Here is a 12,373-nt window from a genome sequence, read left to right as displayed (position 1 = left end):
GGCCTACAGTGCTGGCATCCCATATGGGCGCCAGTTCAAGTCCTGGCTGCTCCTCTTCTGACCCAGCTCTCTGCTATGGCCTGGGAAAGCAGTAGAAGATGGCCCAAGTCCTTGGACCCCTGCACCCATGTGGGAGACCCGGAAGAAGCTCCTGGCTCCTGGCTTTGTTCGGCGCAGCTCCGGCTATTGCGGCCATCTGGGGAGTGAACCAGTGGATGGAAGACCTCTCTCTGTCTCTCTCTCTCTCACTGTGTAACTCTGACTTTCAAATAAATAAAATAATCCTTTAAAAATTTTAAAATTAAAATAAAAAAAATTAAAAGAGGTTTGTGGTGCTGACTTTCCTAGGAACAGAAAACAGATTCCCTGAGTTCTTCATCAGGAAGTCCATAGATTCTTCCCGATCGATCGTGGTGCTCTCAGTTTTCACATGGGCACCCGCTTCATCGTGGGCTCACCGTCGAGCCCACGGTCAGGCCTTGTTGTGGCAGAACTCAGTGCCTGTCTAGTGAATGAGCAACACCTTAAGGTTCACCTGGGGTGGAGGACAGGGAGGGATTCATAAATATTTAAAATTATCCCAGTTCGACAGAACAACATTAGCTCAGGGCTTATCTCATTCAAGGCACTGGTCTGCTGTCACCAAGTTCTTTCAGTGGCTGCGGGGTTTTCATCAAGCTGGATTTCTCCTGGACTTCCCTGAAGGTTTCCTTCATTGGCAGGTACTAACAGGAAAGAACCACGTGAGCCTATGGTTTTATTGGTGTGGTCCTGTCGACACTGTGCAGCATGTGTTCCGTCTTCCCGGCTTCGGAAAGTGGCCAGGTAAATCTCTTTGGCTTTATAAGGCCTTTCCCTAAATTCCAGTGCTGTCCCGGGTCCCTACAGCAGGACACAAAGGCAGAGGTGTCCACGGCAATGACTCACCATGAGCTTGTCCACACCAGTGTTCCTCATCGTTGGACAGGGTGTGGAGTGATTGCCAGTTTGATCCTGGAGTCGCAGGGCTTGGCTGCAGGTTGCAGCTCTGCCCCTTATGGGGACAAGCCTCAGTCTCCCTGCTTGGTCAATGCGACGATAACAGTACTACCTCGTGGGGTGGCTGAGGAGTACATGAAATGCAGGTTGTGTGCTTAGCGCTATGTTTGGCCTTAGGCACCTGTCAAATGTTCTCTTTCATTGCTATACAAAATGGAGAAGATTCATTCCTGTAAACAGTGAGAACTGAGCTTTCCTTTCTGTAGTGTGTATTGCAAAACCCATGGGCATTTCGTTTTCCAAATGCTAATTATTACTTATGTTTTTTCAAATGCAGTGTTCTCCTGGCTGTTCTCCTACCAGCAGCTCTTGGGAGCTAGGGGGCTGTCCCCTGTGAGAGTCATTGGTCCTGCCCCCAGGGTCACCCAGGGTTCTGCAACACCAGAATCTTGCCCCAGCTGTGGAGATCAGACTCACCAAACCAAGCTCTTAGGAACCTGAGGGTGCCGCTTTGGACAGATATGGGTAGCCTGGGGCTTTCAGTTGGCCCTAAGTATTGCCTTTTGCGGGTGTGTGGTTTGGATGAGAGCTAAGTAGGAGGAGCCAGAGAGAACTCAGAGGGACAGGAGACACTTAAAGAGGCCACTGTCCTGGCGGGTGGCCCTGGATGTCCAGGGAGAGTGGAACAGGCTTTGCATGGAAGGTAACATGGAGATGTGGCGATGAAGTGAGGTTTGCTTCTTTGGAGAACAGGAAGGGAATGAATTTGGTGTCAGGGAAACCCACTCGCTGCTCTTTCAGAAGCTTGTTTTGCAATGGCATCTAGATTTCAGCAACATGCTTGCACTTGAAAAATGAAAACATGGGCCGGAGCTGGTGTTTACGAGTGGAAACTTGTTCTGGCATCCAGTGTAATTTTTTTGGCTACCTAACCGCCATTCTTCCCATCTGCTCCCCAAGCAAATCTTTGTGAAAGAGGAGTTTCGGGCAGAGGGTGAGGAGGGGGGGGGGGGATCTTACTTGTTTTGTTCAAAATACGCAGCAGGTGGGAGAGGGAAGGGCTTGCCCTGTGTCCAGCCCAGGTGTGTCCCTGGAGACTGCCCTGTGGACAGCAATCGAGAAAGGAACTATTATTTGCAACCACAGAGATCAATGTAACACAGACACACTTGACTTTCTTGGGCTGTTCAGGGGTTGGGATGCTTAGCTCAGGCCTCCCAGCAGTGTGGGAAGTTCTTCTCCCCAAGCCCCAAGGTGGGGCTCCTATATGGGGGCAGTCAGGATTCTTTGGTCTTAACTAGGAGCCCCAGTGGCGTGGTTAAATCCCACTCACTATTGGTGGGATATCTTCTGGCCTTCATTAACACGTTAGCTTCTGAAAACAGTGGTGCTGTATTAGAGGGTTTCCAGGATGCATATGAGACCCCAGATAATTTCAGATAAACAACAAATGAGATCTTGGGCTCTGTCTTCACAAATACCAAACAAGACAAACTTACATTAAAGCATTATTCATTGTTTATCTGAACTTTTAATTGAATCTGGGTCCTGTTTTGTTTTGTTTTGGCTAAACCTGGTTACCCTCGTTCCAAGGACCTGGTGACCTGAGCAGGAACAAGGCAGCAAATGCTAAGACCACAGCAGAGTTCATCTCCTGGGCAGTCTCTTGTGGTGGCCTATGATGACAAAGTGGCACCAAGGAGCCCAGTCCCTGGGGAGTGTGCTAAGTAGCAGAAAGCTATTTGGAGCCAGAAAGGAGCCCCTAACCTGACTTGGTGACCCCTGCATTCTGCCTTTGTTGTACGGTGGGAGGAGTGCCTGGGAGGAGCTAGCCAAGCGCTTGCCAGCCATAGCCTGTCCTTGGAAGACCGCCTCTGCGGGCCTCGCCCACCTGTCTGACGGCCTGGGTTAACGTCATCCACTGGTGCCCTGAGCTGTCTCTTCACATTCCCAGCCTGGGACAGGGTTCTCAGACTTCCTGCTGGGGTGGGGGTTGGGAGGGGCACCAAAATGTCTTCTTGTCCCATTGAAGGCTGATTGCAGGGAGTGAAATCAGAAATCCAACGTGAGGGATATGGGAGGGTGTGGTGACAAGGAACGCTTTGTCATTGACAGACTGGCTTCCAAGCCTGAGACTGCCACTTGCTGGCTGTTGGTTCTTGGGCCTGGGACTATTTCCTCATCTCTGAGATGGGGCTGATAGTGGCACCTCCCAAGGTTGTGGCGAGGGTCACCTGAGTAGCCAAGCTTCTAGATGGTATGTGCTAAATTTACGCCAACCTGCCCCAGCAGCGTGTTAGCTCTCCGGTGCCAGCCTCATGCCTGTGCTTATCACGTCAGTCTTGCCATGTGCTGGTGGGGAGGTGGAGTCCCATGAGCCTCCTTTTTGAGAGCTGACATCTGGCTGGCTGGTCTCCAAGGCTCTTTCCGGAGTACCCTGGGGCTCCTTGACCCTGCAGTCAACAGCTGCACTTGGGGCCATGAGCTGCAGTGCCAAGGTAGAGGCAGGACTTGGGGCTCCTCCTGGTTCCAAATCTCTCCCCATCAACATCAAATCTCAGTCAGGGCCATGTGCTTGCTCTGCAAAGCCAGCTTCAGGAGAGTCAGACTTCAGCCCCGGGTCACCGCCAGGCGAGACAGTGGCAAGTGCTGGAGAGACCACGTGTGACCAGCCTCTCCCTACAGAGCCCCGTGGTCGTCAGGGCACCAGCCCTGTGGCAACACAGATGAACCAGAGCACATGGCATTGGAGAAGTGGCTACACGTAGAAGAAAGGTTTCCAGGAATATTCCTGGGCCAGCCCTGTGCTGGGTCAAGGGCAGCTTTCTTGGAGCAGGTGGGTGTTTAGAGAGGTGGCTGCAAGGCTGTTCCCGTGACGTTTTAATGTGACTGGTGGGATGCAAGGATAGGAAAGGCTTGATCGGGGCTGGAGCATAGAGCATGGGTTGCAGATGTTGGGGCTGCCTGGGCATTTGGGCCCAGGAGAGGGCGGAGCCGGTGCAGAGCCCTGGGCTTTGTGGGGCTTGTTCCTCTACTTGGCAGCTGGAGCCAGCCCTGCCGCAGCCCGCAGAGCGCAGAGCGTCAGCTGGCTGGTGGGCTGGCCGACAGTGGTGTTGTGTGCCGAATTCCTTTCCAAGGAGGAGGAGGAGATGCCAGCGATTCCATACATCATCCTCTGCCACCTGCCAAGGAGGCGAGATACTGCTGTGGGGAAAACAGCTTTTACTCATGCCTTTGTATTGGGCCTTGAACGCGAGCCAGGAGCAGTGGGGTTTGGTTAATAAGCCAGCTGCAAATCGTGCTAATGGCAGTGCTGTGCTGGAGCCCCCGGGACTGGCGCTGAGGCCGAGGGCCCTGTGATTTGTGCTGAGACCCTCAGGGGTCAGCTTCCCTCAGGCTCCACTCCCCAGAGCTGTGTGGTGCAACCGCATCGCGCTGGCTGGCGTGAGCAGGGAGGTACGAGTCGGCGGGACGAGGAAAAACTGCGGTCTTTCGATGATGTGATTCTTGTAGGGGCAGCAGGTGTTGCCCCAGAATCTGAGTAATGAGGCTGGTGGGGGAGGGGTGGCAGAGACATTTTGCTTTTTATATGCAAAGATCAAGAGCCAGAACACTTACCAGTGCCACCGTCAACTCCATCAGATGGTGCTAGGTAGGGTTTCCCTTGAATCCATGCCATCTCTCCAGATGGCCAAATTAGATATCCTCAGAGAAAGGGGAGTTATTTCAGTCCTGCAGATTCTGGGGTCTGGTATTGTTTTCGCTCTGCCAGACCTTGGCGTCCTGGCACCCAGCTCTCACTGAGTTGGCTCAAGGCTGAGTTTCATGCTGCTCCCACTGTCCCTGCAATGCCCCTGACACCCTCTCCCTGCAGCAGATGTGTGATGCTGGTGGGATGTCATGTAATCAGAGGTGGGAGGCTTTTCTGAATGCAGGAGAGCTGTCCACAGCAGCATGGCCTGTGGGCTCACATGCAGAAGTTACCAGAAGGATCCCTTCCTGGTTTGCAGGAGCCAACTTCAGGAAAGAGGAGGGGGGAAGGTTATCATTTTCCTAGTAACTATGGTGCACATACCTTTCCTCTTCCACCTTGCCCAAACACACACGGCACTGCTCTGTGGCCCCTTCCCTCGCCGGGTGACTGGTAAGTTATGAGTTAAATACACTTGAAAGGACCTTGGTATTTTTTTTAAAGCCGTGATGGAGAACCAACTTCTCCCTACTGCCTGCCTTCCTGAGTCATGGCCTGGCCCGGGTGCCAGTGAGAGCAGGGAGGAGGAGAGAAGGATGACTAAGGCAGGAGAATCAGTAGCCTGGGGAGTGGCTTCCCTGTACCAAGGCGTTGTGTGTGTGTGCGTGTGTGTGTACGTGTGTTTGTGTGTACCTGCTGGGGCCTTTTCCAGAGGCACATGCTTTCTCAGCACCGCCGGGGGCCCTGGCCCCTGGAGGATGCTCTGAGGTTATGTACCCTCCCTTCTTGGATGTGGACAGCCTCAGAGGCTGCCGTTAGTCTTCTTGCTCCAGCCAGATGAGAAAACAGACCCTTTGGACGTCATTTATCATCAGGTTCAGCGAATGGTTTTGGGTTTAATCATTTGAGCACCTTTGTGGGGTAAATCCAAGGCCAGTGCGGAGTGTGTGAAAGATTTCTTGGAGGCCTTTCCCCCGCTTTCCGATTTCTGCTTCCCCAGAGCCGTAACGAGGAGTGTATAAGCCTTCAGAGTGGACGTCCCTCCACACCGACTCTATAGGGAGGGAAAACAGAATCCTTGCCTCTGAGAAGGGAGCGTTTGGGAGACAGGGACCGTGCATTCACACCTGATGCCTCCACCCACCCCTAGAAGAGAACCTGTGCCTTTATTTATGATGAGTTGACACAGCCCCGTGGCCATTGAACACGTCTGTGTAATGAAATGCTGGGCCGGTATTTAGACAGGCTTGTTGGAAATCATCATGAGTAAAACATGCAGTGATTTATTTTCCTTCCCCCAGAGGTCTCTCGGAGATCCCTGAAGGTAAATATTTGCAGTTTCCAGTTTGTATTCCCCCCTGGCCTGACGCCGGGCTGAGCCCTGAGGTTTCCCTCCTCCCACCCGGCTTGTTAACATGCACAGGGCGCTCTGACCCTGCCTCGCAGATGGGGGCTGGGCAGAGCTGGGCAGTGGCCACTTCTGCAGCACTGGCTAGCACGGGCACAGGCTCATTGCTCTCACAAGCAAGCACGTGCTGCCGTGTGGTACACCCGCTTGAACCCCGTGAGCTCTGCCTTGCACTCACGATGCCCAACCCAGGGGGTTCTGCCCTGCTGTCTCGGAGTCAGGGAGTGTGAGAGCAGTGGACTTAATTCTCAAAAGTCCCGAGAAATCGGAGTCTTTTGAATTCTGTGTTCTTGTTGAACGTTCTTTTAAATAATTTGGGTTTCCTTCAGACCCTTAATAATATTGCAAAAACCAACCAGGAGATGCTATCTAAAACTAGGGTTAAAAATTCTGTCTTGGTTGATTTTTATCTCCTTTCTTGGTTAAAAGTGAAGGGGCCAGGAATTGTGTTTTAGGCTTATAATATACATTTAATTTAACTACAGATTAGGAAAGGAGAGCCAAGGTCACTCCATTGAGGACATGACTGGTTATTTCAGAGAACATTATCATTAGCATAAAATGGGGTTAGGAGAAGGTCTGGGTCAGTTCAATTTATCTTATGGCCCCAAACTTGAACATGGCAGCGGTCTTAGAAATTGGTGTCTGAATAAATTTAAGGAATATTTTCAGGCCAGGCTCAAAGTCTTCTTTATTGTAAGGTATTAATATTGTCGTTACCTACAAGATACGATATGCTTGCATCTGGGATCTGGAGTTGAGCACACAAGACACAGACAGGCACTGGCTGGGGATTTGGCAAAGGTGACGGCCACTCGAATTCTGCGTGTCTTTATTTGTCAGTCTAGGTGTACATGGCCCAACAGGCACGGCTGCTGTGCCCTGCAAAATCCAGCAGTGGATGTCTCCGCAATGGTTGGGAGTCCTGGGCGGAAAGCTAGCCTGACAACCTGCCTCCGCAGTAGCTGGCCATCCTGTGAGTGAGACTTGTCCTGGACCGAGACTGGGAGGCCAGTGAAGTTTTTTGAGAAACCAGCAGCCCAGCAGACACTCTGGCGCCGGCAGGACACCAGCGGGGACTGAAGGTCTTTGTACCAGGAATAAAACAGTGCTTCTTCCTCGTAGGAGAGGGAGTCCCTGTGCTTGCCAGGAAGACCCTTAGTGGGAACTGCCTAGTGCAGCTTGGGGGATGGGTTGGAGATGGGAGAGGTGGCAGGGGCAGGAAGGAGGTGGGGAGGAGAGCTGGGAGCATTACCAAGATCTTGCCTCTCCGGGAGGAAGCCTTCTCTTTTGTTTGCAGGTCTCCAATAACTGCTTCCAGCCACCGGATTTCTCTGGCAATCCAGTGAAAGTGAAAGGGCTGCATTCCACTTTAGGGGCTGTGGGCACATTACAACAGAGAGGGGCATGCCTATGCAGGGGTAGGGAGGGAGGGAAGGACTCTCCTACTGGTCTCTGGGCATTCCTGAACTGCGGAATCAGTGGGGGCGAGAAGTGACCCCCGGATCTTCCAGGGCCAGGAGATCCACAACTGACATCTAGATCGTGTCTTAAAAATAATGTGCACATGAAGATCTGTCCCTAAAGGCTCCCCAAGCAACTCCACTTGTTGGTTCTGTTTTCACACCCCCAGGAATATGGAGCGGGAAAGGGGGTTTCCCTGGAGCTAGGTTTTGACCAGGGCCTGGTGCGTGTGGCAGGCGGTGGCGCGACGGGGCCGGCGGGTGGGCGGGGGCTGCACTGCGATGTCAGCCACGCTCCAGCACTGGCAGCTCGGCAGCTCAGGAATGGTGACAGGTTCTGCAAATAACAGCTGCGGAGCAATCTTTCTGTTTGGACAACGTGGGAAGGGCCATTGTTCACAAATTGGTCTCTTCAACAACACCTGCATGCCCAGATAATAATCCATTGTCGGTCTCCTGGGCGTTCAGAGACAAAAGACAGCCCCAGAGGGAGGGGCGAGCTGTTCCTGGAGATAGCGGGAGCATAGCAGGCTGCAACTGCAGGTTCTGCTCTGTGAGTCACCGTGGGGGCTCTTGTCTGTGCTGCCAGCGGACACCACCTCTTCTGTCCTCGAAGGCCACTGCCCCCCTCCCCACCCCAACCCTCCCACCCCGCCCCCTTCCCTACTCTGTTGTAAGGCGAGCTCCTGTGGACCAGCGATCGATGCCATAAAGGGCTCCCTTGCAAGCGTATGCATGTGCGTGTGTGGGTGGTGCCTGTGTTTGGTGCTCCACGGAGACTGTAGCATTAGCATGTCAAAGCCGCCTGGAACTGAGGTACGGAGCCATAGGGTCTCTTCCTCTTGGTCCCTCATTAAAATCACAGGTGGAGCCAGATGTGACTGTGTTGCTTGCACAGAGCTGTGAGGTTCTGGTTTTGACAACTTCCTACTTCCATTTTTGGGTCTGAACCTCCAGTGGTTTGCAGGGAGTACAGCTCCATTTTAATGGAAGAGGCCCCAGGGGGCAGAGTTAGGATTGGACCCTCCAGTCTGCTGCTCCACCCCCTACACAACCACAAAGCCCGAGAGCTGTTCAGAGCAGCAGCTACTGGGCCTGAATTAGATGTTAGGCACTTGGAGACAATAATACATCCCCTCCCCTCCCAGTGCTGTTTAACATGATGTCACTTGTCTGTGGCTACTGGAATGCCATTGATTGCAATTCAATAAAGTTTACAATTTAGTTCCTCAGTTGTACCAGTCACATTTAAAGCCCTCAATAGCCACTGTGCCGTGGGGCTGCTGCATTGGGAAGGGCAGACAATGCTATTGAACAGCTCTGGGTGGGTCTATTGGCTAACAACCAGTGAAGATTGAGAGCTCACTTATTTTATGCCTTATTTGCTATGTTCTTATAGTTCAGTTGCTTTTTTTTTTTAAGATTGATTTATTTTAAAGTTAGAGCTCTAAGGTCGGGGTGGGGATCTTGCATCCTCTGCTTCACTCCCCAAATGACCACAAAAGCCAGGGCCAGGCTAGGCTGAAGCCAGGAGCCAGGAACTCCATCCAGACCTCCCTTGTGGGTGTCTGGGGCCTAAGTACTTGGGCCATCTTCTGCTGCTTTCCCCTAAGGCACATTAGCTAGAACAGTGCTTATATGGGAGCTAGAACAGTGCTTATATGGGATGCTAGCATCACAGGCATTGGCTTAACCCACTGTGCCACAGTACCTGCCCCAAATTCTTACTTCTCTTCTGTCTTATTTGCTGTGTTTTTGTAGTTCAGTTGCTTTTTGGTGCATTCCATACCTCTTGTTTTCCACAAGGTAAGCTGGGCAGTTTTCAGCTTGATTGAGGTAAGATATACAGGCAGTGAATACTTCTACTTTGACACACAATTCAGTGACTTTTGACTATGGAAACAACCAAGCTGTCACCACCATAATCAAGATACAGAACAGTTACATTTCACCAAAAGGTTCCTTTGTGCCCCTTCCCACGCATTCCTCCCCCTAACATTTGGTCCAGGCAAGCATTGGTCAACTTTTTTTCCTTTTTAAAAATATTTATTTATTTGAAAGTTAGAGTTACGGAGAGGGAGAGACAGGAAGAGAGGTCTTCCATCTGTTGGTTCACTCCCCAGATGGCCACAATGGTCAGAGCTGGGCCCAGGCTGAAGCCAGGAGCCAGGAGTTTCTTCCAGGTCTCTCAAGTGGGTGGAGGGAACCAAAAACTTGGGCCATCCTCCACTGCTTTTCCAGGCCATCAGCAGGGAGCTGGAACATAAGTGGAGCAGCCAGGACATGAACTGGCACCCGTATGTGATGCCAGCATTGCAGGTGGTAGGTGTACCCACTATGCCACAATTCCAGCCCCTACTTTTCTGTCATTATATATTATTTTTGTAGTCTCAGAGGAGCATGCAAATGGAATCACATACTCGCCACTCTCTGTGACTTTTCCCCCTCAGTGTAATGATTTAGAGATTCATGCTCGTGTGGCATGGGTCAGGAGTGAGTGCTTTTTTATTGCTGAGTAGTATTCGTCTGTATCGATATATCACAATTTGTTTTTTTTTAATTAATTAATTATTTATTTTTTTGACAGGCAGAGTGGACAGTGAGAGAGAGAGAGACAGAGAGGAAGCTCTTCCTTTTGCCATTGGTTCACCCTCCAATGGCTGCGCTGATCCGAAGCCAAGAGCCAGGTACTTAGCCTGGTCTCCCATGAGGGTGCAGGGCCCAAGGACCTGGGCCATCCTCCACTGCACTCCCGGGCCATAGCAGAGAGCTGGCCTGGAAGAGGGGCAACCAGGACAGAATCCGGCGCCCCGACCGGGACTAGAACCCGGTGTGCCGGTGCCTAGTGAGCCACGGCGCTGGCCAGGATATATCACAATTTGTTTACCCAGTCACCTGCTGATGGATGTTTGGGTCTTTTCCTGTTTGGGCTATCATGAACAAAGCTATTGTTAACCTTTTGCTTGTCAGTCTTAGCGGGGACAAGTTTCCACTTCCTAAAAGTGGAATTGCTGGGTCCTATGGGAAGTGTACATTGAAATTTGTAAGAAACTGCCAAAGTGTTTCCAAAGTGACTAACGTTTGCATCCTGTTTAGCAAGGCTGCTGGATACAAGGTCGACATGTAAAAATAAATTGTTCCTATATGATAGCTATGAACCATCAGAAATAACAATTTTAAAAGCACCACCCAAAATAACATAAAAATGTAAACTCTTCAAAGTAAACTTAGCAAAAATTTAATCAGAGAGAGTGCTCTTCCATCCATTGGTTCGCTTCTCAGATGGCTGAAACATCCAGAGCTGGACCGATTCAAACCAGGAGCCAGGACCTTCTTCTGGGTCTCCCACATGGGTGCAGGGACCCAGCACTTGGGCCATCTTCCACTGCTTTCCCAGGCCATCATCAGGGAGCTGGATTGGAAGTAGGGCAGCCGGGACTTGAACACAGCACTGGCCCTGTCCAAGGAAATAAATTTTTTAAAAAAGAAAACTTAAAAATACTATTGTCAGAAATTTAAAAGACCTAACCAGAGAGGGGGTAGGCATTTTCCACAGTGGTTAAGATGCCACTTGGAATACCTGCGTCCTATATCAGTGTCTAGGTTCAAGTCCTGGTTCTGCTTCTCGTTTTCAACTTCTTGGTAATGCACACTCTGGGAGGCAGCCGTGATGGTTCAAGTGCTTATGTCCCTGCGACCCACATGGGACACTTGAATTGCGTTCTCGGCTCCTGGTTTCAGCCTGATCCAGCCCCAGCTGTTGCAGGCATTTGGAGAGTGAACTGCCAGATAGAAGATCTCTGTCTTCTTGCCTTTCCAATATAAAAGTAAGTGTAGTCTGTGCTCATGGATTAGAAACTTGATCAACATTTCTCCTCAGATATTTTAAAAAAAGATTTGAAAGGCAGAGTGACAGTGAAAGAGAGAGGGAGACACACACACACACACACACACACATACACATAGATCTTCTGTCCGCTGGTTCACTCCCCAAATGGCTGCAATGGCCAGGGCTGGGCCAGGCTGAAGCCAGGAGCTGGACACTCTATCCTGGTCTCCCACCTGGGTGGTAGGGGACCAAGTAGTTGGGCTATCTTTTGCTCCCTTCCCTGGCACATTAACAAGGAGCTGGATTGGAAGTGGAGCAGGCGGGACTTGAACCAGCACTCAGATATGGGATGCCAGTGTCTCAAGCAGTGGCTTAACTTACTGTACCACAACACCAGAAAAACATGGAACACCTCACGAATGTGTGTGTCATCCTTGCACAGGGACCATGCTAATCCTCTCTGTATCATTCAGTTTTAATATATGTGCTACTGAAGTGAGCACCAGACATTTATTTATTTATTTATTTATTTATTTATTTTTGGTTTTTGGTAGAAAATGACAAACTGATTCTAAAAATTATATGGAAATCCAAAGGATTTACAATGATTAAAAAATGTGTATTAGAAAGAAGAAAAGATGGCTGGCGCCACAGCTCACTAGGCTAATCCTCCGGGTTCTAGTCCCTGTCGGGGTGTCGGATTCTGTTCCGGTTGCCCCTCTTCCAGTCCAGCTCTCTGCTGTGGCCTCGAAGTGCAGTGGAGGATGGCCCAAGTCTTTGGGCCCTGCACCCGCATGGGAGACCAGGAGAAGCACCTGGCTCCTGGCTTCGGATCAGTGCGGTGCACCAGACGTGGCAGCCATTGGAGGGTGAACCAATGGCAAAAGGAAGACCTTTCTCTCTCTCTCTCTCTCTCTCTCTCACTGTCTACTCTGCCTGTCCAAAACAAACAAACAAACAAACAAAAACAAAAACAAAAAAAAAACAAAGAAGAAAAGAGTTGA

General features: G+C 50.8%; 1 non-coding gene across 1 annotated transcript; it reads right to left on the bottom strand.

The window, feature by feature from the left end:
* Positions 1 to 11,766: 11,766 nt before the first annotated feature.
* LOC127491874 (U6 spliceosomal RNA) lies at positions 11,767 to 11,872 on the bottom strand. The gene has a single exon (XR_007920807.2). It is a non-coding gene; the product is annotated as a U6 spliceosomal RNA (small nuclear RNA).
* Positions 11,873 to 12,373: the final 501 nt, after the last annotated feature.

Source organism: Oryctolagus cuniculus, chromosome 3 (assembly GCF_964237555.1).
Source record: "Oryctolagus cuniculus chromosome 3, mOryCun1.1, whole genome shotgun sequence".
Taxonomy (NCBI): Eukaryota; Metazoa; Chordata; class Mammalia; order Lagomorpha; family Leporidae; genus Oryctolagus; species Oryctolagus cuniculus.
This window is presented reverse-complemented; position numbering and strand designations above follow the sequence as displayed.